Consider the following 23,389-nt stretch of genomic DNA (forward strand, 5'->3'; position numbering starts at 1 on the left):
TTGATCATTATCTGGAAGGTAATGAAAATCTTCCTAAAGGACAGTTGATCAGAGCAGGGATCAAGAGCTAAGACTTGAGTCGCAGGATTGATTCTCAGAGGGTTGAGATGGTCGGCATGAGACCCAAGATTGGAAGCTGTATTTGAAATGGTTGTTATTGACCAGGGTCTGTGACCTAGGAGACAATTGTTGCAAGGATGCCATTTGTTGGTATGATTGTAGAGAAAAGTGTATTAGCTTACTATGGCTGTGTAACAAATTACCACAAATTTAAGGGTTAAAATCACACCTATTTGTTAGCTCTTGGTTTTGTAGGTCACAGGTCTGGATGGCCTGCTGTGTTCTCTGCTCAGGGTCTCATGAAGCTGAAATCAAGGTGTTGGCCATGCTAGGCTCTCATCTGGAGGCCCTGGGGAAGAATCTCCTGCCAGGGTCACTCCGGTTGTTGGTAGAATTCATTTTCTTGCAGCTGAAGAACTGAACTCTCCATTTCCTTGACAGCTGTCAGGTGGGGTCCACTCTTTCTTCCTAGGGGGCACCTATGTTCCTTCTCACATGGCCACTCATTCTCAAAGCAGCAATGGCACTGTTAATCTTTCACATACTTAGGATCTCTCTAAATTCCTCTTCCACTCTTGAGTTGAAAAATCTCTCAGCTTTTAAGGGCCCGTGTGGTCAGGTCAGGCCCATCTGGATCATCTCCTTCCCCTGATGTCAACTGTGCTTATAACACAACACAACCAGGGGAGAGATATCTCATGGCCCTAGGTTCTGGGGATTAAGGCAGACATCTTTGGCCACCATTTCCAGCATTCTGCCTCCCACAGAAAATGACGAAGGTTTTCATCTCCTACTTTACTCCTTTGTAAGCTGTGCCAAAGAATTGATGCTTTTGAACTGTGGTGTTAGAGAAGACTCTTGAGAGTCCCTTGGACTGCAAGGAGATCCGACCAGTCTATCCTAAAGGAGATCAATCCTGGGTGTTTGATTGGAAGGACTGATGCTGAAGTTGAAACTCCAGTACTTTGGCTACTTGATGCGAAGAGCTGACTCATTGGAAAAGACCCTGATGCTGGGAGGGATTGGGGGCAGGAGGAGAAGGGGACGGCAGAGGATGAGATGGCTGGATGGCATCACCAACTCGATGGATATGAGTTTGGGTAAACTCCTGGAGTTGGTGATGGACAGGGAGGCCTGGCGTGCTGCGATTCATGGGGTTGCAAAGAGTTGGACACGACTGAGCAACTGAACTGAACTGAACTGAACTGAAGCTGTGTTGCCTCTGATAAAAGTCAGTCTACTCTCTCCCAGGGTTAAAGGGCAGGTGAGAAGCACTGTAACTTTTCCTTCCATCCCAACACTTGCTTCTTCCTGCATGGAAATCTATGTCTTTGAGCGTTCTTTGTATGACTGCCTCCTGGATGTGGGTGCCATGAAACACCCAGAGGGTCCATCAGTTTGGTGCATCTCAGGGTTGTTGGGAAGAGACGTATTGGAGGCCCAGATAGCACAAGAGGGCAGCACAGAGCAAGAGCTCATAAATGTTGAAATGCAGACTCCTCTGATCCTAGGCCTTTCAGATGTGATATGTCCTGCTGCTGCTGCTAAGTCGCTTCAGTCGTGTCTGACTCTGTGCGACCCCATAGACAGCAGCCCACCAGGCTCCCCTGTTCTTGGGATTCTCCAGGCAAGAATTCTGGAGTGGGTTGCCATTTCCTTCTCCATCTGTCTTCAAAGCATCATGTCCCCCAACATGGCACATATAACATGAGCTGACCATAAGTGTACCCCAAAAATCAGCTCTCAAAAAATCTGCTTCTTGGAACCTCGTTTTCTCCAACTTAGAAATGGGCAGATTTCATTCAAGGGTGAGACCTTTAAAATGGAAAAATTCATTTTTTGAATTCCAGCTATGTAAAGGTCCCCATTTACAAGCCTGATGGTGTGGTACAGTGTTTCACAACCTCTTTTCATTACTAATCCACCATGGAGCCTTTTCAAGCATGTTTTCCTAATTTCCCCCTCCGTGGAATTTTAACACTACAACTATACTGTATGTCTATTTACATATCTGTGATTTGTCCATAAAAAGTAGAAGATTTTTTGCTGCTAAGAACTAATTTTCTTTCCCTGGGGACAGTACCTCTCTCGCTGACAGTGCATGTTGTAATGGGAAAAAGGAAATTGCTCAGTTTTTAATATTTATTAAATCTTCAGTATTCATGGTCTATTTGAGTTGGCATTTGGCAATAATACTAAAACATACTTAAGATTAATCCTGAGGAATCATAAGAATCTCTAAACATGAAAAGTCACCCAATATTTTATATTTAATGTAACAACTTGCAAAATCAAATGTGAAGTATGATTCCATTTTTGTGGATAAGATGTATAGAAAACTGGCTGGGGAGATTGATCTACCAAATGCCACTTCTTAGTGGTTACATTCTCCTCCAGGCATTTTGCTTTGGGGGAATTTTATAAATGAATTCATCTCACAGTTGTGTCAAGAAAAGTATTATTAGAGAAGGGTTCACCCTTCTTTTTTTTTTTTTCTTTTCTTTCAACATTTAAAGTGAGTGGGCAGGATCATCCACATGTTAGCAGAAAGAAAAATTTTTTGCATGGTCCACATGACTCCTTTAGCTCTCAAGAGGGCCTTGTGCCTCCAAGTTGATTGTTGTATTCTTCTTATTTCTGCTTGAATGCATGTACATTATTTTCTGCAGAGAAATACCACCTACAAGGGAGTATTTCTTCTCTCCTCACCAGGTTTTGGTATCCCCAGAGTCCCCTTAGTCCTGTTTGTTTTAGGTGTTTCAGGACTTACTGTAGGATTATATGTGGTGAGTTTTTAAGCCCTCTTTTTAAAGTCATCAACTGCTCCTAATCTTAGCAAAATGTCAGGTTAAACTTTTGACAGGTTTGGGAACTTGATATTTTGTAGCCCACTTGGAGTTATAGGCTGCTTCCATTCTGAGCACCTTGTTCCAATTTACATCAGAGGGAATTATGTGCAGGTCAGGGCTGAGAGTAGGTTATAATTAATGGGATGGACAAGTGGGTTTTTTGTGTTTCATAAAATAAAATGGAAATCACATGTGCTTAGAACATTTGCGTGTTTTTATATATTTACATTTATTCTAGTAAACATTAATTATAACTGATATATTTCTCCTGTGAACTTGATAACTGGGAGGTCAAAGCCATTGTTCACTGCTTAGAAAGGATGGATGACAAGCTGGTTATACATTAGAAATGAGTAGTTGGGGAGATACTGGTGAGCGAGCTGGTGGAAGTAATTCAGTGTTAGGTTTTTGTCCTAATTTTCTCTCATGTTTAAAGCATCCACTTGCCAATATGATCCAGATGTCAGTCCTTCTCAGGGAGACTAGGGAGTGCTTAGCTTGTGAAATTGGTGAGGACACATGACCACTGCATAAGTATTAGTCTTCTTTTGTTTAAGTTCAGAAGTAGTTGAAGCACTACCCGAATTTACAGCATCCAAATTTTCTTTATATTTATACATCAGAAACTTCCAACTCCTGGTGGATGTAGCAGTAGTATGTTCCTGAGGAAAGCAGTCTTTTGAGTCAGAAAAATCCAGATTCTAAACTGGACTCTGCCCTCTGCCAGCTGTGTGGCCCCAGGCTGTGTGCTGTGTGCTTAGTCACTCAGGCATGTCCGGCTCTTTGCGACCCTGTACTCTGTAGCCCGCCAGGCACCTCTGTCCGTGGGGATTCTCCAGGCAAGAATACTGGAGTGCATTCCCCTCCTCCAGGGGTGGCCTGGGGCAAGACGCCATAATTCTGAGCCTCAGTTTCCCCATCTGCAAAATGGGGGAAATGATACAGACTATTTAGGGATTAGAGACACTTTATATAAAGTATTAGTCATTCAGTCATGTCCGATTCTTTGTGACCCCATGGACTATAGCCTGCCAGGCTCCTCTGTCCATGGGACGCTCCAGGCAAAAATACTGGAGTGGGTTGCCATTCCCTTCTCCAAGAGATCTTTCCAACCCTGGGATTGAACCTAAGTCTCCTCCATTGCAGGCAGATTCTTTACTGTCTGAACTATAAAACATGCCAGTAATGTGTATGTGAGGGAATGGAAGAAAAAAGGAAGCTCAACAGAAACCCTCTGTAAATTGCATTACCTGTCAGACATTTGGGTGTTAGGTGTATTAATGCATTCTTTATTATTGTCTTGAAGTCTCCAGCCCCCCCACATAAATGTTATTTCATTAAGTTATTTCCTTTTACAGATGTTCTTTGTACAGAGGAATCAGTACAAGGACCCTGTCCATCAGGGTTTGGTGTTGTTCAGTTGCTCAGTCATGTCCTACTCTTTACAACCCCATGGACTGCAGCATGAGTCCTTCACCATGAGTTTGCTCAAACTCATGTCCATTTTATCAAGTTTGCTCAGACTCATGTCCACTGAGTTGGTGATGCCACCCCGCCATCTCATCCTTTGCTGCCCCCTTCTCCTCTTGCCCTCAATCTTTCTCAGCATCAGGGTCTTCTCCAGTGAGTCGGCTCCTTCATCAGGTTCCCAAAATATCAGGGTATAATAAAATAGCTAAGTAAGGCATCATGAAACCTTTCTGCCCTGGTCTAAGGAAGCCATTTAAGTATTTAATGAAAGAATAACTTTGCGTGTAGATGCATGGTAACAATCTACAGGATTTCCTGATGCCGCTTCCACAAATGAGCTGGAAGAGTGTTTGTCGGTTTTAAATGCAATGAGCCGAATTGCCCTCGGGTTCCTTAACACTGCTTTTGAGTATCCCAGTTTACTTTTTCTTTTTGGAGTTTAATTGTTGTACAAACATCCCAGTTTAGAAAGTTTCTGCAGAGCTCTCCAAGGTTTTAGGTCTGTAGTATTCCTTGAGGGGCCCTTGGGGGACGGGAATGTTCTTAGGTTTTGGGTATTAGTACCCTTCTTCAATGCAAGCCTTGGTAAAAAGATACTGAGAGAAGACAGTATAGATAGAAAGGCAAAATGAGCAAGAAGAAAATCCCACTGATCATGGGCAAAGTCTCCACTGAGTTGCAGGTTGGGATCTAAAATACATTTACTCAGTGTACATGTCCTCAGTATATACTCAATATATTTGTGCCAAAGACATATTAGTTGGTAAAAGTAACACGTAAATGAGTATATTTATGCCTTACAGTAAACTCTTTTAGGGTTTAATGACTATACCATTTTCAAAACACTGTCACTATTTTGGCATCATTGATCTACCTATAAGGATATGTTCTGTAGCTCCATGAGTGAGGTGTGGCTGATCTCTTCAGCTTCATTCAGTCCTTTATAGAAACCTTTACAAAAATCATTGTGTGATTGACATGTATATGGTACTATGTATAAAATAGATAAATAATAATAGCCTTCTGTAGAGCACAGGGAACTCTACTCAGTGATCTTTGGTGACCTAAATGGGAAGGAAGTCCAAAAAAGAGGAGATATATGTGTATGTATAGCTGATTCACTTTGCTGTACAGCAAAAACTGATACAACATTGTAAAGCAACTCTACTCCAATAAAAATTAATGGAAAAAACACCCTATGAGCCCAGTAATTAACAGAGTTTCTGACAAATAATAGGATGTCAGTATGCTTTAGGTTTTGCCTAGTGCTGCTTTGACAATAAGTGCATGATAACGCCTCTTCCTTCTCCCCAAAGGTGTGAGGTCAGAGAAAGAAAAGGAGAGGGAAGGGGAGAGGGAGGGAGGAGCATGAGCCCAGTCTTATCTTCCCACTCAGTGTAGAGCATCTGGAATTGGAAATGATCTTAGCTGACATTTTCTAATCTCCTACGCAATGCAGGAAAATTCCTTCTAAGATAATTTCAACAAAGGGCAGGAAGCCTGATGTAAGACGAGAGGTCTCTTTCTGTAGGGTGGTGATTTGGTTCAGTATGGTGGTATTATTTGTAGGTTGAGGTGGCGTGCTGTAGAGTTGGTGTGGGAAATTGGGGTGAGGCCTGGACTGGTGGTGACCACATTGTGGAGGGCCGTTTGGGACCAGTTTTGAGCTGCCATTTTGTTCCATTGTGGAACCTAAATCCTAGTGCTTTCTCAGTGAGTTTAAATATATCCATCAAAGGAATTTATGTGGTCTTTTAATATATGTTAATAAAATTGATTGAAAGCATTATATTAAAATTATTTTTTATACTTATTGAACATCAGGGAGAGAAGGAAGAATTTTTGCCAGTTTCCTTTGGCACAAAAACATGCAAAAACCTTAACTTACCCGAATTTTGCCAAAGGAATTCAACCTATTAACCACAATTTTCTATATTATACTTTTCCAAGAGATCCAAAGAAAAAAAAGCAACATTTTGGATTAATGTGAAAATTGATTGTCTTGGATACAAATATACATTCAACTTTGATCTCTTAAATCTTCTCTATTTACTATTAAAGGGGAAAAAAGATCTTTTTATAATAATAATCATAAGGAACAATGAAATTTGGGATTACCTAAGAATCTTCCAATTAGATTCAGGATACAGTTTGTAAGTTATGCAAGTAAAGTGGACTCAAGCATTTTAGGAATGTTTCGACAAGGACTTTTTTCTAAAAAAGGTTTCTGTTTGGAGTTCAGTTAACCAGAAAATTAAATTAACTGGAACTCTTCTATTTCCAGAGAATTTCAATTACTTGGAGTTTGACTGTACTTTTATTGTAGTCTTGCTTCCCATGCAGATGTGAATTCCATGTTCTTTTTTTAAAATGTGTTTTATTGAAATATAGTTGATTTCCAATGTTGTGTTAATTTCTGCTGTAAAACACAGTGATTGTTATTTATTTATACTTTCTTTTTCATATCCTTTTTCATTATAATTTATCACGGAATACTGGATGTAGTTGCCTGTGCTGTGCAGTAGGACCTGGTTGTTTATCTCTTCTATATATGGTGGCTTGCACCTTCCATTTTCTGATTTATTTCTTGCAGAGTGCTTAAGGACAATGAGTACTCGAATGAGCAGGATAGTGGTGGCTTTTTGGTTTGGGATTTTAATTACTACTATTAATATCTATCCATCTACATTGATATCTATAATCTGTATGTAGAGAGATAGAAGCAGAGCTCCCTGGCAGCACTGTTTATGTTTAGAGAAATATTAGTAGATAATACTTTCACTATGACTTGACTTCGATCTTTCTCTCCCAAGTATACTTTTTCCCTTTCAAACCTGCCATTTAGAACCGAGGAGTATTTTTTTTCGAGACAGAACAATGTTTTCATCTCTGTTTCTTGAAGTAGTACACAGAAGGAAATGGCATCATGGTAAAAAGAATTTATAAGTGAAATTGGAATGTTTTGCTAAAGATAACCAGGAAATAAGGAGTGAAAGCCCTCAAGTAGCACAGAGGCCAGATGGTCTTTTTTTTTACTGCAGTCACTAAGCAGGAAATTCTGCTTGATTAAGAAGACGCTGGTCTTGATTTTCATTCACTGATTTTGAGGTCCCTTTTTTTTAATGGGTATATGTGTACACACACAAAACCCACAGATTTTATTCAGCCAGTTGATTGTTGGTGTCATTGTTAGCAGGACTCTTCTGATGAGAATGCGAAGTCTTAATGATAAAGAGGGAAATGGGTTCCCAAGTCTCAGCTCTGAAAGAACTTGGGATTGACACACTCTACCCCAAACAAGCCATCATTACCATCTCCAGCAAATTGTTGTAGGGTCTGGTGTTTTGTTGTGTTTTCTTTTGATAACCCAGAATGAGAAAAGCTGCATACCACAGTGGCTAAGTAGGGTTTTGTGAGATACAGGGTAGACTCAGGGGAGAAAAATAGAGGTTTTGGGGTTCAACACTCCAGGGGGCTAATGTGCATAAAGGACCTGAGTTTAATCCTCAGAGCTGCCAGTCAGGATCATGATGAAGAAGCACCCATGCAAAGAATTGCCTCTGGATGCTGCTAGGCTGGGGTGGGCACGGGATGCTGGGCACCTCTCTTTGGACTGTGATGTTTTAGCCATTGATATTGAGGGGAGCTTGCCTGGCATTGACTCGGACACAACAAAGCACCCTTCTGAAAAGTCACCCTGCCCTCGCCTTACACCTATTGCTCAGCACCCCAGGAGTGAGCAATTTTCCAATCTGTAGTCTAAGGAAGAAAATGAATAGAGTTGCGAAATGGAATACTTGCATCCATTCACCAGGGAGAGTCACTTGGTGGAATTTGTAATGGAATGAATAGATGTAGACAACAGGCAGAACTGTTTGGAGCCGTGCCCTGAATCCGGTGTCTGTTGATTTAAATAAGGAAACTACGTAACAAGCCAGCAGTCCTTACCATAAAGCTGATAAATCAGACAGCAAAAATTATTTTGTATTTATTTTCAAAAGAAATATATCACCACTTGAAGATAGCTTAGCCACCTGGAAAGGTCACTGTTCTCAAAGCTAGACATTTTTTCATAAGTGAATTTTTAAGCCCTAGGTTGCACCTCAAGTACTGACCCCTTGAAATGTCACCTTATCTTATATTCAAAAAGCCAGCTTCTTAGAAAATTTGATCCAATGAAAAGATAAAATGTGCAAGATGAAATGCACACTTACTAGCTTAAAATGGACCTTTTTCCCCCCCTTTAAGAGTCACATAATCCTAAAGCACAAACAAACAAGACCCTAAGATCACAGCATTTGACATTATTTCCAGGGTAATATAGTGAGTTCCCATTTTATAAATCACATTTATCATCTCTCTCTGAAATAGGACAAGGAAACCTATTTTGATAATGCAAGAAAAATCTCAGAGTTTCACCGGCCTTGAGAGAATTTTGGAAGAGTTGTTAGAAGCCTGATAGCATTTATAGGATTTGTTTTCATATGGATCACAAATATGTATATACTTTACATAATTTTGTGCACAACTATCAAGCTGTAAAGAGTTTAAATCTTGGCTTTTAGGCCAAAAAGTCTTTGGGGTGGGGATAACACACTGAGAATTGCTGGCTACATAACCCCCTCTCTGCCCGCCACTCTGTCCTCTCCTAAACCTTGTGTGCTTCCAGGTAGAGTGGTCTGCACCCACCACCCAGACTCCCCAGACCCTTGCCTTGGTTTCTGCTGCAGCCACAGTAGCAGCTCTTTTTTTCTCTCATGGGAGTTCCGTCTGTAGTCATCTCCCTTCTGGCCTCTTCTTGAAGAGATGAGCTCTGATGATCATGATCTGATGGCCATTCCAATTCTCCCTAGCCAGTGAGTTTCTTTCTGTTGAGATGCCTTTTGTTAATGCCCTTATTGTCAGCAAGACCCCAACAGAGCTCTCAGGCACTGGGACCATTTAGTATTAATTCATCTTTGATCCTTCAGTCATGAAGCCCTGGCTGTTCATTTCCCCTGTGCTGTTTGTCTACTTCTTTCCTTTCCTTTTTGAAATTTCTTCTCCTAGAGAGACAAAAACAGGTAAGACCAGAGAAAACCAATGAGTCTTGAAATGTCTCAATTTCCTTCACACCCTTTTGTGAAACCCTAACTGCGTGTCCATGGTTCCTTTCAACTTTGAGTTAATATCCTGCCACTAAATATTCAGATATTCAGGGAATTCTAAGTACTGTAGTTCCTGTTATTGGGTTTTTTTTTTTTTTTTGGTCCACTGTGTGATGGCGACTTTCCTCTCTCAAATGGCCTTGCCCAAGTAAACAAAGAGGTCACTGATTCCCATAATTTATCATTTTGTCTTTTTATGTTAGAAATAGTCAAATTTGGACTTTAATGTCCTTGAAGAAGAGATCATTCCTTAAGGAAATCTGAAACTAAATATTTAACAGCCTGAGAGACTGAATCATAAGTCTCTGGTCAAACGCTGGAAAGTTTTATCCTGAAATCAAGATGTTCTTTGCTTGTTTACTGGCAGAGGAAAAAGACAAAATATCAGCCAAAAGCCTCCACAGATCTGAGCAGAAATAACTCCTTAGCTAAAGCTGACCTGCACTCACCCCTCTGCCTTCTAGCAAGTCATCCTTTCCGTTTCCTTTGTTTTATGTATGGTTCCTTGAAATTACCAGGTTTTCTCACCAGTTTCCCAGTTTATTTTAAGTCTACCTCATTAAAATTCAGCTTCTTCCAGGGTATACCTTTGGTGCCACATTCACTAGTGCATTCCCAGGGCCCCATCAGTGCCTAGTACACAGCAAAACCTCAGAAATACCCATTGATGAAAAAAATAATCAGAGAAATGACTTTCTCTCTGGGTGTGCTACAAAATCATTTTAAAAGAATTTTTTTTAATGCTTAAAGAAAGCCAAGTGAATGTACATAAAGGATTCCTAATGTCATAAAAGTATAAAACTAGCTTACTCTTCCAATCTCTTAAAATGAGTTTAGGTTAAGAGTAGGGAAGAGTTGAAGTTCTAGACCAGTTAAAGGCTGATTTGGGATAAATGAGGAAGTTATTAAGGATTAATGAAAAAGTCTGTTTGGGCTTCCCAGGTCCTGCAGTGGTAAAGAATCCACCTGCCAATGCAGAAGAGACACAAGAGACACTGGCTTCAGTCCTTGGGTTGGGAAGATCCCCTGGAGTAGGAAATGGCAACCTGCTCCAGTATTCTTGCCCGGAAGACTCCATGGACAGAGGAGCCTGACAGGCTACAGTCCATGGGTCTCAAAGAGTCAGTCACAACTGAGTATGCTCACACACACTGGGCAAAACCTATAGGTGGGGCTTACCTGCTCTCTGCCAGTTTTCCTGGTGTCAGCTGACCTTAGAGGATGGTGGGGATAAAAGACATGGAACACTGTCTTGTGAGCTCTTCTTACTTCTGGTCTTCCATGGTACAGGAGTCATTTGTGTCAAGTTAGCTGGCTAGAGAGGACAAGATGGTTGGATGACATCTCTGATTCAATGGACATGAACTTGGGCAAACTCCAGGAGTTGGTGCGGAACAGGGAAGCCTGGCGTGCTGCAGTCCATGAAATTGCAGGGTCGGACATGACTTGGTGACTGAAGAGCAGCAATCGCTGCCTCTGCCATCACTGCTAGAAGGCCCAGTGGTGATCTCAATTCTTGGGACCACTACTGACCACATCTCCAGGAGGAGATGGAAGCGTTTCTTGAGGAATAATTCTTCATGGCTTTCTTATGGTTCTGTACCCCTCGTTAGCTGAGGTGCTGACTGCCTTTGTTCCAGGCTATCTTTCTAAGGATTTTTGTACAATGAATAGCCTTCAAAGGTTGAAAGAAAACATCTCCCCCCAGGGTAGAAAGCAGGATTGTTGCCCATTGTAATAAAGAACATGACACCCTCCAGGGCAGATGCTGGGCTTGTTTGCTTGCAGTCCATTATCAAAGATGCAGGTTTCCAAAGCTTGGGCTTGCTCAGCTGAAATGTAAACCCTTGTGTGTGTCACTTATGCCTAGGCTGCCGCTCCATGGGACTTGGTGACTTGTGAACAGGAAACACACGCTGCTCCCTGGGCCCTGACTCAGAAATGTTGTTTGTCTAATTCGGGACTCTCGTGTCTTCTGCCAGTGCTTGTCAGGAGGCTAACTGACTAGCTTGCAGGTAGCTTGAAACCCTTCACTGTTCTTGATGGTCCCCCATGCCCCACCCTGTGCCAAGGTCCTTTATTTCCTGCAAAATCAAAAATTCTGGCAAGGGATTCATGTGGGACATAGAACCCTTCCCTGAGGAGCAGAGAACTGCAGCCTCAAGACCGTGGTAGGCAATCCAGTGGTGATAAATAGAGGTACGTCCAAGTCTAGGAAATCGACATTGTCTGTATGAAGATGATTACAGAGTGACTACTGTAATAATAGGAATGCTAATTTATTACTCATAGACTCTTCCTTCATGTAAGATACTCTATGAATGTTATTCAATGAATAAATGAATCAGTAGCCTTCCTGCTTCCAAACATGGTTTGAAGAGATTTCCAATGGGAAAAAAAAAAAAAAAAAGATCATTTGTGTATTGAAAGAAGAATGGGAAGAGGTGATTCAGGACAAGAAGGGGAGGAGGGTATGAAAGGTACAGTTTTGCCAGGCACTTTTAAGACTTTGTTTCACTTAATTCTCAAAGGACCCTTCAATAAGGAAGCTCTAGAAAAATATGAAACGGCTCTGTGAATGTAAGGTCCATTGGGTAGCTGGCTCCTATCTACCTCTGCTAGGAAATGGTGCATGCAGAGTTTGAACTCAGGTTTATCGGATTTTGAGGGACCCATTTCTCTGTACAACATCACACCGATGGCCTCATCCCAAACTGGGGCTTGCTGACAGCTCATCAAAGAGAAAGGTGGATGAAATGCATGGTCTAAAAGAGGAAAGCCTATTAGGTTCCTCTTTCATGGGTTTGCAAAGAGGTGAACATGACTTAGCAACTGAACAACAACAACTCATCTCACAATAGAAGGAAAGAATGGGGAAAGGGAAAAAGAAGAATACAAGGCACATGTAGAGAAGAGGAAAAAAAGCCTGCAATTTTAGCTACAATGTCAGATAGGATATATTATTTACTGTTCTGAACCCCTTCAGCTTAGAAACTGCAATAATAACAATAATCAATCTTATTATGTAAGTCCATTAAACTAAACACCAATGATCTTATTAAGTGTATCGTTCTACTAGCGTCTTTAGCAGAATTTGCATTGGAAGAAAAGTATAAGATGATAAAAGCATGACTTGACAAAACCTGGCTGTTCTGTTAATGCTAGCGAGTTGGCTGCAGCAATTGTTACTCAGAGTAGAACCTTAGCTTCTCTGGGAGTTCTGGAAAGCTCTATGTAAAGGTTATCTTTAAAGTGTAAGAGCATGCTCTGAATGCAGACTTTTTTCTTTTTTTTTTTTTTTTGGTAAGAAAAAATTGATTTTCTTAGGAATATATGCTGTTAGCTCAGCTATCTAACAACAAAAAAAGAATATTTTGTTTCAGATGGGGCAAAACATAGATCTAAAAATTTTAAGTGGATCATGGTTTGAAAGGGGAGTGATTAGTGTGATTTTAAAGCAGTTTTAATTTTATACTTTAAAACTGTGTGTGTGTGTGTGTGTGTGTGTGTGTGTGTGTGTATTAATGATAACCTAATTTTACTGCCCCAGACTTAAAGATTTCTTGCTGCCTGGAAAACTAGTTCATCCATTAGTACTGAAATTGATTCAAGGTATTTGTGCTCAAATTTCTCCCAAGAAGCTTCCCGCCTTTGTTCTGTAGGGACACCCAGTTCCGACACTGTTCTTAATATCCTGTTTTCGTTTGTCAGCCCTCTTGTCCTTTTCAATGCCCTGTTCCCATGTTCCCTGTCTGTCTCGTGTGGTGCTTTACAATAACAATTCAGAACAAAAGAGTCCCTCCTCTTTCTGTTGCCTTAAAAAAAAAAAAAAAAAAAAAGACTTCATTCCCTGACTGTAGGGCTTGAGTGATCACGGGAAGTATTGAAAACATGTTCTTCATAAGAGTTAACCAGGAGTTGTAAAGGAGGGTTACTTTTCTTTATTTTTTAAGATCGCAAAGTGGCTTCAGGGTCTTGTGAACACAAGGATTTTGTGGATGGCTGACTTTGAAGTGGAGAGTAAAAGCAATTTCCCTGGGAGTTGGTGAATGACAGGGAGGCTCTTTTATGCAAAGAGTCAAACATCACTTAGTGCCTGAAGAGCAACAAGGAATAACCGTTGCAAGTCCAGCCAAAAGCCACCGAAGGTGTTAAAACGACCGGTCGCTGTGTTGACAGAGAAACTGAGAGAAGTTCCATCTAAGGACAGACTGTGTGGTTGTGAAAACTGTCCTTGAGGAGAGGGAATGGTTTGGGGAGGCTGATTCCTGGGGTCCGTTTCTAAGGCAGATGCCCGTAGCATCCATTTCCCTCCAGCTGTGACCATGAGAAATAAGTAGTCCAGAATAGAGTGAAGCCAGCCAGAAAGACTAAAACAAATATTGTCTATGAACACAGGTATCTGGAATCTAGAAAAACGGTACAGAGGAACCTATTTGCAGGGCAGAAGTAGAGACGAAGGCATAGAGAACGGAGTTGTGGACTGAGTGGGAGAAGGAGAGGGTGGGATGGATTAAGAGTGTGGCACTGACCTATGTATACCACTGGGTGTGAAATGTGGGTTTGAGCTGCTTTTTCCTTCTGCGGCTGGACGGTTCTCCTGTGACCGTGATTCAGTTCCTTTTTTGGCCTTTGGCGTGAAAACCTTGTACAAGGAAGATACAAACCTACTCTGATAACTTCAGCGCCACATGCTCTGAGTCTGTGGAAGGTTTTTGCATCCTCGCCCCATGCCTGCTCGCTTTTGAAGGCAGCAACAGGGCAGTTGAAATTAAACCCAGGGTTAGAGACAGTGTCTGTCTGCAACAGTCCCTGAAAGGCAGCAAGATTATCCATTTTGGGTCAAGGCATTGTAAATATAAGCAGTCTCTTAAGAGTGATTGTGCTGTGCTTAGTCACTCAGTCGTGTCCAACTCTTTGAGACCCCATGGACTGTAGCCCGCCAGTCTAATCTGTCCACGGGATTCTCCAGGCAACAATACTGGAGTGGGTTGCCATGCCCTCCTCCAGCGGATCCTTCCAACCCAGGGATCAAATCTGGGTCTCCCACACTGTAGGTGGATTGTTTAACGTTTGAGCCACCAGGGAAGACCCTTAGAGACTGGGACACTCAAATAAATGAAGCTGTGCTGAGGAGTCAATTGTGACGTCAGCTTCAATGAGCCCTGTTATTTCTTCCTGTACATAATAATGTGTGTATCACTAAATCTATGAGGTTCAAGGTGAAACTGGCCAAATACCTCATTTACTTTGATGTGGACACTTATTGCTTTACCCTACATGTACCGTGGAGCAGGAAATGGCAACTCACTCCGGTGTGTTCTGCCTGGAAAATATCATGGACAGAGGAGCCTGGTGGGCTACAGTGCAAAGGGTTGCAAAGAGCTGGACACAACTGAGCGACTGAGGAGCAAACGTGTACCAATATTCAAAACATTAGGACGTTTAATCAATTGTGAAAACATTGGGGTCATTACTTATAATGAATGGAAAAATGTTCCTGGGTGAAAACAGCGTGAAATCTGGGTTGGGAGTCATGGCATATGTAATATTACGGCATGAATTGCTATGATACAGGCAGTGTTGGAAGTGTTAGTCACTCATTCATGTATGACTATGTGACCCCATGGACTGTAGCCCGCCAGGCTCTTCTGTCCATGGTATTCTTCAGGCAAGAATACTGGAGTGGGTTGCCATTTCCTTCTCCAGGGGATCTTTCTGACCCAGGGATCAAACCTCAGTCTGCTGCACTGCAGGCAGACGCTTTACCATCTGAGCCACCAGGGCTGATACTATGATACAATGTATATCTAAAATATATGTATTTCTTTGGAAGGAATAATGCTAAAGCTGAAACTCCAGTGCTTTGGCCACATCATGCTAAGAGTTGACTCATTGGAAAAGAATCTGATGCTGGGAAGGATTGAGGGCAGGAAGAGAAGGGGATGACAGAGGATGAGATGGCTGGATGGTATCACCGACTCGATGGACGTGAGTCTGAGTGAACTCCGGGAGTTGGTGATGGACAGGGAGGCCTGGCGTGCTGCGATTCATGGGGTCACAAAGAGTCGGACACGACTGAGTGACTGAACTGAACTGAACTGATGGGAAAGTAAATGGCAACCCACTCCAGTATTCTTGCCTTGGTAAAATTCCATGGACAGAGGAACCTGGCAAGCTACAGTCCACAGAGTTGCCAAGAGTGAGACACCACTGAGCAACTAAATCATGACCACGTGTATTACTGTGATACAACATACACCTAAAGAGGTTCAAGTAATCTTCTTTGTCTAAAATTGGATCAAGAATACTAGCGTAATTCCTGGCAAAAATTGATTCTGTTTCTTTTCATACGAAATAGAACGCTTGCTGCTCAGCCGCTCAGTCGTGTCCAACTCTTTGCCACCCTTTGGATGGTAACCAACCAGGCTCCTCTGTCCATAAATATTTTCCAGGTGAAAATACTGGAGTGGGTTGCCATTTCCTCCTTCGTGGTACACATATAATAAAGCAGTATGTGTCCACAGTGAAAGTAAATGAGGTATCTGGCAGTCCAGTTTCACCTTGATAAATTTAACACACCAACTCTTTCCTGTTTATATACAAGAACCACTCATTATCATGGGCTTACTCAGTGGCTCAGTGATAAAGAATCTGCTTGCGATGCAGAAAACACAGGAGACAGGGGTTCCATTCCTGGGTTGGGAAGATCCCATGGAGAAGGGAATGGCAACCCACTGAAGAATTTTTGCCTGGAGAATCCCATGGATAGAGGAGGCTGATGGGCTGCAGTCCAAAGGGTCACAAAGAGTTGATCAAGACTGAAGTGACTTAGCACGCACACACACACACACACACACACACATTCATGCTACTAGTAATATTCCAATTTGTAGATGAGGAACTTGAATCTCACAGCTTAACATTTTCATCTAGCTGCTGCTGCTGGACTACAGCCCACCAGGCTCCTCCATCCATGGGATTTTCCAGGCAAGAGTACTGGAGTGGGGTGCCATTGCCTTCTCCGTTTCATCTAGCTAGTAAGTGATATCTCAGTGCAGGAGTTCTTACCAAGAATTCTGTGTTTTGACAAGAATTACATACTGAGTTACATATTAAATGACAGAGTTAATTATACATTCTTAAAATTCATTATGCTGACAATGAAATGATGCTTTTGAACTGTGGTGTTGGAGAAGACTCTTGAATAGTCCCTTGGATGGCAAGGAAATCCAACCAGTCCATCCTACAGGAAATCAGTCCAGAATATTCACTGGCAGGACTGCTATTGAAGCTGAAACTCCAATCCTTTAGCCTCCTGATGCTAAGAGCTGACTCATTGGAAAAGACCCTGATGCTGGGAAAGATTGAAGGCAGGAAGAGAAGGGGATGACAGAGGATGAGATGGTTGGATGGCATCACCAGTCCAATGGACATGAGTGTGAGTAAAGTCCGGGAGTTGGTGATGGACAGAGAGGCCTAGCATGCTACAGTCCATGGGGTCACAAAGAGTCAGACACGACTGAGAGACTGAACTGAACTGACTGAATGCTAACTATGGATCTTGCGGCCATTAGAACTTCTCCGTGGGAACTATACTTTTAATAAACTGGTACTCTTAGACAACGTGATTTAAGAAGTTAATCCAGGCCTCCCCTGGTGGCTCAGGGGTAAAGAATCTTCCTGCAAATCCTGCAACTAGAGAGTAGCTCCCATGGAGCAACAAAGACCCAGTGTTAAGAAAAGCTAATCCAATCAATCCTAACAATTAAAAAAAAAAAAAAAGATGCAATCCTCTTTCTACTATCATGGAAGGGAATTCCACTGTCTTCCCAAGTTAAGACACCAACAACGCAAAAACTTCAGCAAAGGGAAAAGACTGGAATTGAGTCCATGACTATTTGCCCTCCAGTGGACACGGCTGGCCGTTGGCAGTGCGGAAGTCTTAGGTTCTACCCGAGCCATTTTCAGCCACAAAGCAATTCTTGGCCAACGTTCCAGAGTCCAGTTTTCTGACAAAGTTCAGGAATAACCAGTCATTTTCCCCTTTGTATTAAATTTATCTTCAGTGCCATTTTACTATGTAGGGTTCACTGGTAGCTCAGAGGGTAAAGAATCTGCCAGCAATGCTGGAGACCGTGATTTGATGCCTGGGGTCAGGAAGATCCCCTAGAGAAGGGCACAGCATCAACTCCAGTATTCTTAGTGCTGCCCTGGTGGCTCAGTCAGTAAAGAATCTGCTTCCCATGCAGGAGACTCAGGTTTGATCCATGGGTGGGGAAGATCCCCTGGAGAAGGAAATGGCAACCCACTCCAGTATTCTTGCCTGGAAAAATCCCAAGGACACAGGAGCCTGGTGGGCTATGGTCCATGGGGTCGCAAGAGTCGGACATGCCTTTGAGACTAAACCACCAGCACCAGCACCAGCACCAGCACCAGTAGTTTTGCCTGAGAAATCTCACGGACAGAGGAGCCTGGTGGGCTACAGTCCTTATGGTCCCCAGAGTCCGACACGACTGAGCGACTTTCACTTCAAGCACTGTCATAGATAGTGGGTGGGAAATGCAATCTTTACAAGGAGCTTAAAATCAACCTCTTATAAAAGCAAACTAAACAAACTGGAATATCACATGGTCATGATCTTTACCACTGTGTCTTCAAGGCCATGGCCATCTAGTCCCAAGCACCGTGCAAGGCGCGGTTTAAGGAAAGCGTCGTACAAAAGAATGCCAAAGGGGAATGATATTCCAAAATACAAGCTGAGTCTTCCAAAAATCATGTCAACACTCCCAGATTGCATTTCTTCTGACAACCATGTTTTTCTTTTCTCTCTGTCTCACTTGCTTTCTCTGCCTGCTTCCTTGCATCTCTCAAAGACTCTCTTTCTCGATCTTTCCTAAATGGAGCACTTAGCGATCTTTCCTCGGAGAAGGCGATGGCACCCCACTCCAGTACTCTTGCCTGGAAAATCCCATGGACAGAGGAGCCTGGTAGGCTGCAGTCCATGGGGTTGCTAAGAGTCGGACATGACTGAGCGACTTCACTTTCACTTTTCACTTTCATGCATTGGAGAAGGAAATGGCAACCCACTCCAGTGTTCTTGCTTGGAGAATCCCAGGGACGGGGGAGCCTGGTGGGCTGCCGTCTCTGGGGTCGCACAGAGTCAGACATGACTGAAGCAACTTAGCAGCAGCAGCAGCGATCTTTCCTAAATAGAGCACTTAGCGACATTCTCTGTGATTGTCGGCCTCATTCTTTACAGACTCTGCTCAGAACACCTACCCATCAGTCACAGAAAGTGTGCTTGGCACTTCCCTGGTGGTTCAGCGGCTAAGATTGTACACTCCGAGCACAGGGGGCCCAGGTTCGCTCCCTTGTTGGAGAACTAGATCCTACACCCTGCAACTAAAGCTTCTACATGCTGCAACAAAGACTCAGCTCAGCCAAATAAATATTTAAAAAAAGAAAAGAAAATGGGGGTGCTGGGCAAGCCAGTTCTTTCCTCCATGGATGTAATCCAAGCTGCACGAGACACAGAGTCAACACAGTCTGCCCTGAGACATCTCTAACATAGCTATCCCTTCATCCCCCAGTGCAGCAGTATTGGGGTGTTCTTATAAACTGATTAGGGTTTCTGGGTCAGGAAGAGCCCCTGGAGGAGAAAATGGTAAACCGCTCCAGTATCCTTGCCTGGAGAATTCTATGGACAGAGGAGCCTGGCGGGATTCAGTCCCAAAGAGTTGGACACGACTGAAATGATTTAGCATGCATGGATGCGAACACGACTTCACAATTCAGACTCTGGCATCTAGCGGGCTTCTGCTGGACCACCATGCGAGTTCCTTTAACACCCAAGTGCGTTCCCTTTCACGTTTTACTGGAGGAAGCGAAGCCCACACACTCTCCATACATCCTTCATATTTACCCACTGTCCCCTTTGTGACCCAGGACCCTCTTCAGAACACCACATTACCTTTAGTCACCATTGCTCCTGAGGCTCCTCTTGGCCATAACAATCTCTCAGAGCTTCCTTTGTTTTTGGAGATCTTGAGACTGAAGAAGGACCTGGCAAATATTTTGTAGAATGTCTGTTCCTACTGGGATGTGTTTGAGGTTATTCTCACGACTAGATTGGGTTATAGCCTTTTTTTTTTTGGAAGGAAGGAAGGAAGAATTCAAAGGCACCACATTCTATCAAGGGAATATATGACCTATAGATCTTCCACTGGGGATACTGACTGAAGTCTTAGCTCTTAAGTTTCCTAGCTCTTAAGTTACTTCCTAACTGCTTTCCTTGTTTTAACCACTGGAAGAGACTCACTCACCACAGCCTGTAAGTAAGGAGTTAGAAATTCTATACCACATCTTCAAGTGGGAAGTCATTACATAAATTACTGGGAATTCTGTGCCTCTGTGTTGGAGCTTCACTAATCATACCATGAGATGAGATGGTTGGATGGCATCACTGACTCGATGGACATGAGTTTGGGTAAGCTCCGGGAGTTGGTGATAGACAGGGAGGCCTGGCATGATGCAGTCCATGGGGTTACAGAGTCGGACATGACTGAGTGACTCAAATGATACCCATCTTTTATTGCCAATAATAGCATTACTGGACATCCCCTGGTGGGTCCAGTGATTGAGAATTCGCCTGCCAGGGCGGGGGACACAGGTTCAGTCCCTGGTCTGGGAAGATCACACATGCTGAGAAGCAACTAAGCCTGTGTACCACAATTACTAAAGCTTTGCTCTACATCCTGGGAGCCACTACAAGAGAAGCCTCTGGAATGAGAAGCCTACATTTTGCAACTAGACAATAGCCCCTGCTCGCCGCAACTAGAGAAAGTCCACACGCAGCAATGAAGACCCATAGCAGTCAAAAAAAAATTTTTTTAATAAATTAATTTTAAAAATAACCTTGCTATACAGAAAAGGATCAGTGCTTTTCTAAACAAAGGAGGAATCTGCTTTCTCCTATGAAACACTGCTGCCTGAAAGAACAAGGCTAATAATTAGACATTTCTGAAATAGTTTCATGGCAGTCATTTGTATAATAAATGACTTCCCTAGCTATTGAAAAATTACATTAAGCAGTTCAATAAGCTAAAATGCCAAGGAATTTTGCAAATATTTAGTTTGTGCATTGTATCTGCCAAACACTGGGTTAACACCTCAGAGACCAAAAAAAAAAAAAAAAGCAATAATCTATCCTAGGGGACTTCCCTGGAGACAGTGGCTAAAATTCCATGCTCCCAATGCAGGTGGCTGGGATTCGATCCGTGATCAAGGAACTAGATCCTACATGCTGCAAGTAAGACCAGCACAGTCAAATAAATAGATAAAAATAAATATTAATTTAAAACAAAACAATCTATCCTATTTTATTCTAAGATGGCTTCTGATGTTCTCCAAATTTTTGTCATCAATGAGAATTAAAGCTCAAGTTTTGCCCAACAGAGCCTATGAAGCCAATCCTCAAATCAAGTGTACCACATCATTTGGAGGGAGCTGAAATTTAAGGGAAGTTTAATTGCCTGTTTTCCAAAGAATACATTTCTCTTGGGGCAGGATCACTCTCACTTAGGTGGGAAGGAAAACAGAGTGGAATGTAATCTCTGAAGGACTTCCCTGGGGGCTCAGAGGGTAAAGAATCTGCCTGCAATGCACGAGACCTGGGTTCAATACCTGGGTCAAAAGGAGGGCATGCCAACCCACTCCAGGATTCTTACCTGGAAAATCCCATGGACCGAGAAGCCTGGTAGGCTACAGGCCATGGGTTCGCAGAGTTGGACACGACTGAACAACTTCACTTTCACTTTTCAGTTAGAATATTTACATCCCTTTAAAAAGTCCTCTTGTGCCCATATTCAGGCAACTGCACTTTCAACTCAGGCAACTGCTATTCTCTAGGGAAAAAAATAAAAATGCCTTTGCCTACATGTCAAATGAATGGAATCATACCCTTTATTTTTTGCTTAGCATACTGTTTTTATAGTTCATTCAGCTGTAACATGTCCCTGTGACTTGCTCCTTTCTTTGAGGAATAGGATTCATTTAGATGGATATACCACAGTGTATTTATCTATTCATGCAGTGATGGGCATTTGGGATTTTTTCCAGGTTCTAGCTGATTTCTTTGGAAGGAATGATGCCAAAGCTGAAACTCCAGTACTTTGGCCACCTCATGTAAAGAGTTGACTCATTGGAAAAGACTCTGATGCTGGGAAGGATTGGGGGCAGGAGGAGAAGAGGACGACAGAGGATGAGATGGCTGGATGGCATCACTGACTCGATGGACGTGAGTCTGAGTGAACTCTGGGAGTTGGTGATGGACAGGGAGGTCTGGCGTGCTGTGATTCATGGGGTCTCAAAGAGTCGGACACGACTGAGCAACTGATCTCTCTCTCTCTCTAGCTGTCAAGAAGAATGCTTTGTTTGAACATTGGTCAAAGAGTATAAATAGGCAGTTAGGAGAAGGCAATGGCAACCCACTCCAGTACTCTTGCCTGGAAAGTCCCATGGACGGAGGAGCCTGGTGGGCTCCAGTCTGTGGGGTTGCGAAGAGTCGGACACGACTGAGCAACTTCACTTTCACTTTTCACTTTCTTGCATTCGAGAAGGAAATGGCAACCCATTCCAGTGCTCTTGCCTGGAGAATCCCAGGGACAGGGGAGCCTGGCGAGCTGCTGTCTATGGGGTCACAGAGTCGAACATGACTGAAGCGACTTAGCAGCAGCAGCAGGCGATGAGTAAGTTCTGGGAAACTGATGCTCAGTGCGGGGCTGAGAGCAACCAACACTGTATTGTATTACTTGAAAGCTACTACAGAGTTGCTGTTGTTCAACTGCCAGGCTTCCCTGTCCTTCACCATCACCCAGGGCTATCTTTAAAAAAAAATAAATGGAGGTGGTGGAGGGCTTAGATAATGCTATCTAATGCAAATCCTTTTGCAACGTATAAATGTATCAAATCATTAAACTGTGCAACTTAACTTCACACAATGTGGCATGTCGGACATATCACAAAAGTTAACGCTCATGTGTCAATGCAAACATCCATGGACAATGCATGCATGAATGAGTGTGGCTCTGTTCTAATAAAACTTTATTTGCAAAAGCGAGACAGGGGCCATATTTGTCCAAAGAGCTGTAACTGTCTGGCCCCTAGCTGTTACCCACATTCTTGAGTGCCTGGAAATAGGAAGCCTTACAGCCAAGCCATATGCATTTATCTGTTAATGCCTCTCTCTTCACATAACCTTGAACCGTGTTGGGGCAAGATAGTGTTTTGCTGGATACTTTTCTAATGCCTTGCAGGTTCCTAACACAACAGGCATGGAATAAATAGCTGTTAAATGCATGCTTGGGTTGGCTCAGTTGTGTCCGACTCTTTGCGACCCCATGGACTGTAGCCCGCCAGGCTCCTCTGTCCATGGGGATCCTTCAGGCAAGAATACTGGAGTGGGTTGCCATTCCCTTCTCCAGGGGATCTTCCCAACCCAGGGATTGAACCCAGGTCTTCCTCATTACAGGGAGGTTCTTTACTGCCTGAACAACCAGGGAAGCCCCAATAACTGAATAAGTCATACTCATGAAGCCCAAGAAATGGAACTATGCCTAATTATCAGAATTTGATTCAACACTCATGACGGCAGTACTCTGAAGATAAAACAATCGACGACACAAGAGGATTCTTCTTTTTGAGCTATGTTTTTTTCACAAGGATTTAGAGTCATTCAATACGATTCAGTTGGTGAATTATATCTCTCCAATGTAAAGGTTTTCTGCTTTTTGTTCAGTGACTAAGTCATGTCAGACTCTTTGCAACCCCATGGATTGTGGCAGCCAAACTCTTAAATTTTCC

At 42.8% G+C, this 23,389-nt stretch overlaps 1 long non-coding RNA gene across 2 annotated transcripts in view; it reads left to right on the top strand.

The window, feature by feature from the left end:
- LOC139181273 (uncharacterized) overlaps positions 1 to 23,389 on the top strand; it is a 137,989-nt gene that overhangs the window by 27,036 nt on the left and 87,564 nt on the right. For both annotated transcript variants that reach the window (XR_011565279.1, XR_011565280.1), the window contains exon 2: positions 21,647 to 21,824. This is a non-coding gene — a long non-coding RNA (uncharacterized lncRNA). The remainder of the gene's footprint in view (positions 1 to 21,646; positions 21,825 to 23,389) is intronic.

The sequence above is a fragment of the Bos indicus genome, chromosome X, assembly GCF_029378745.1.
Source record: "Bos indicus isolate NIAB-ARS_2022 breed Sahiwal x Tharparkar chromosome X, NIAB-ARS_B.indTharparkar_mat_pri_1.0, whole genome shotgun sequence".
Lineage (NCBI taxonomy): Eukaryota > Metazoa > Chordata > Mammalia > Artiodactyla > Bovidae > Bos > Bos indicus.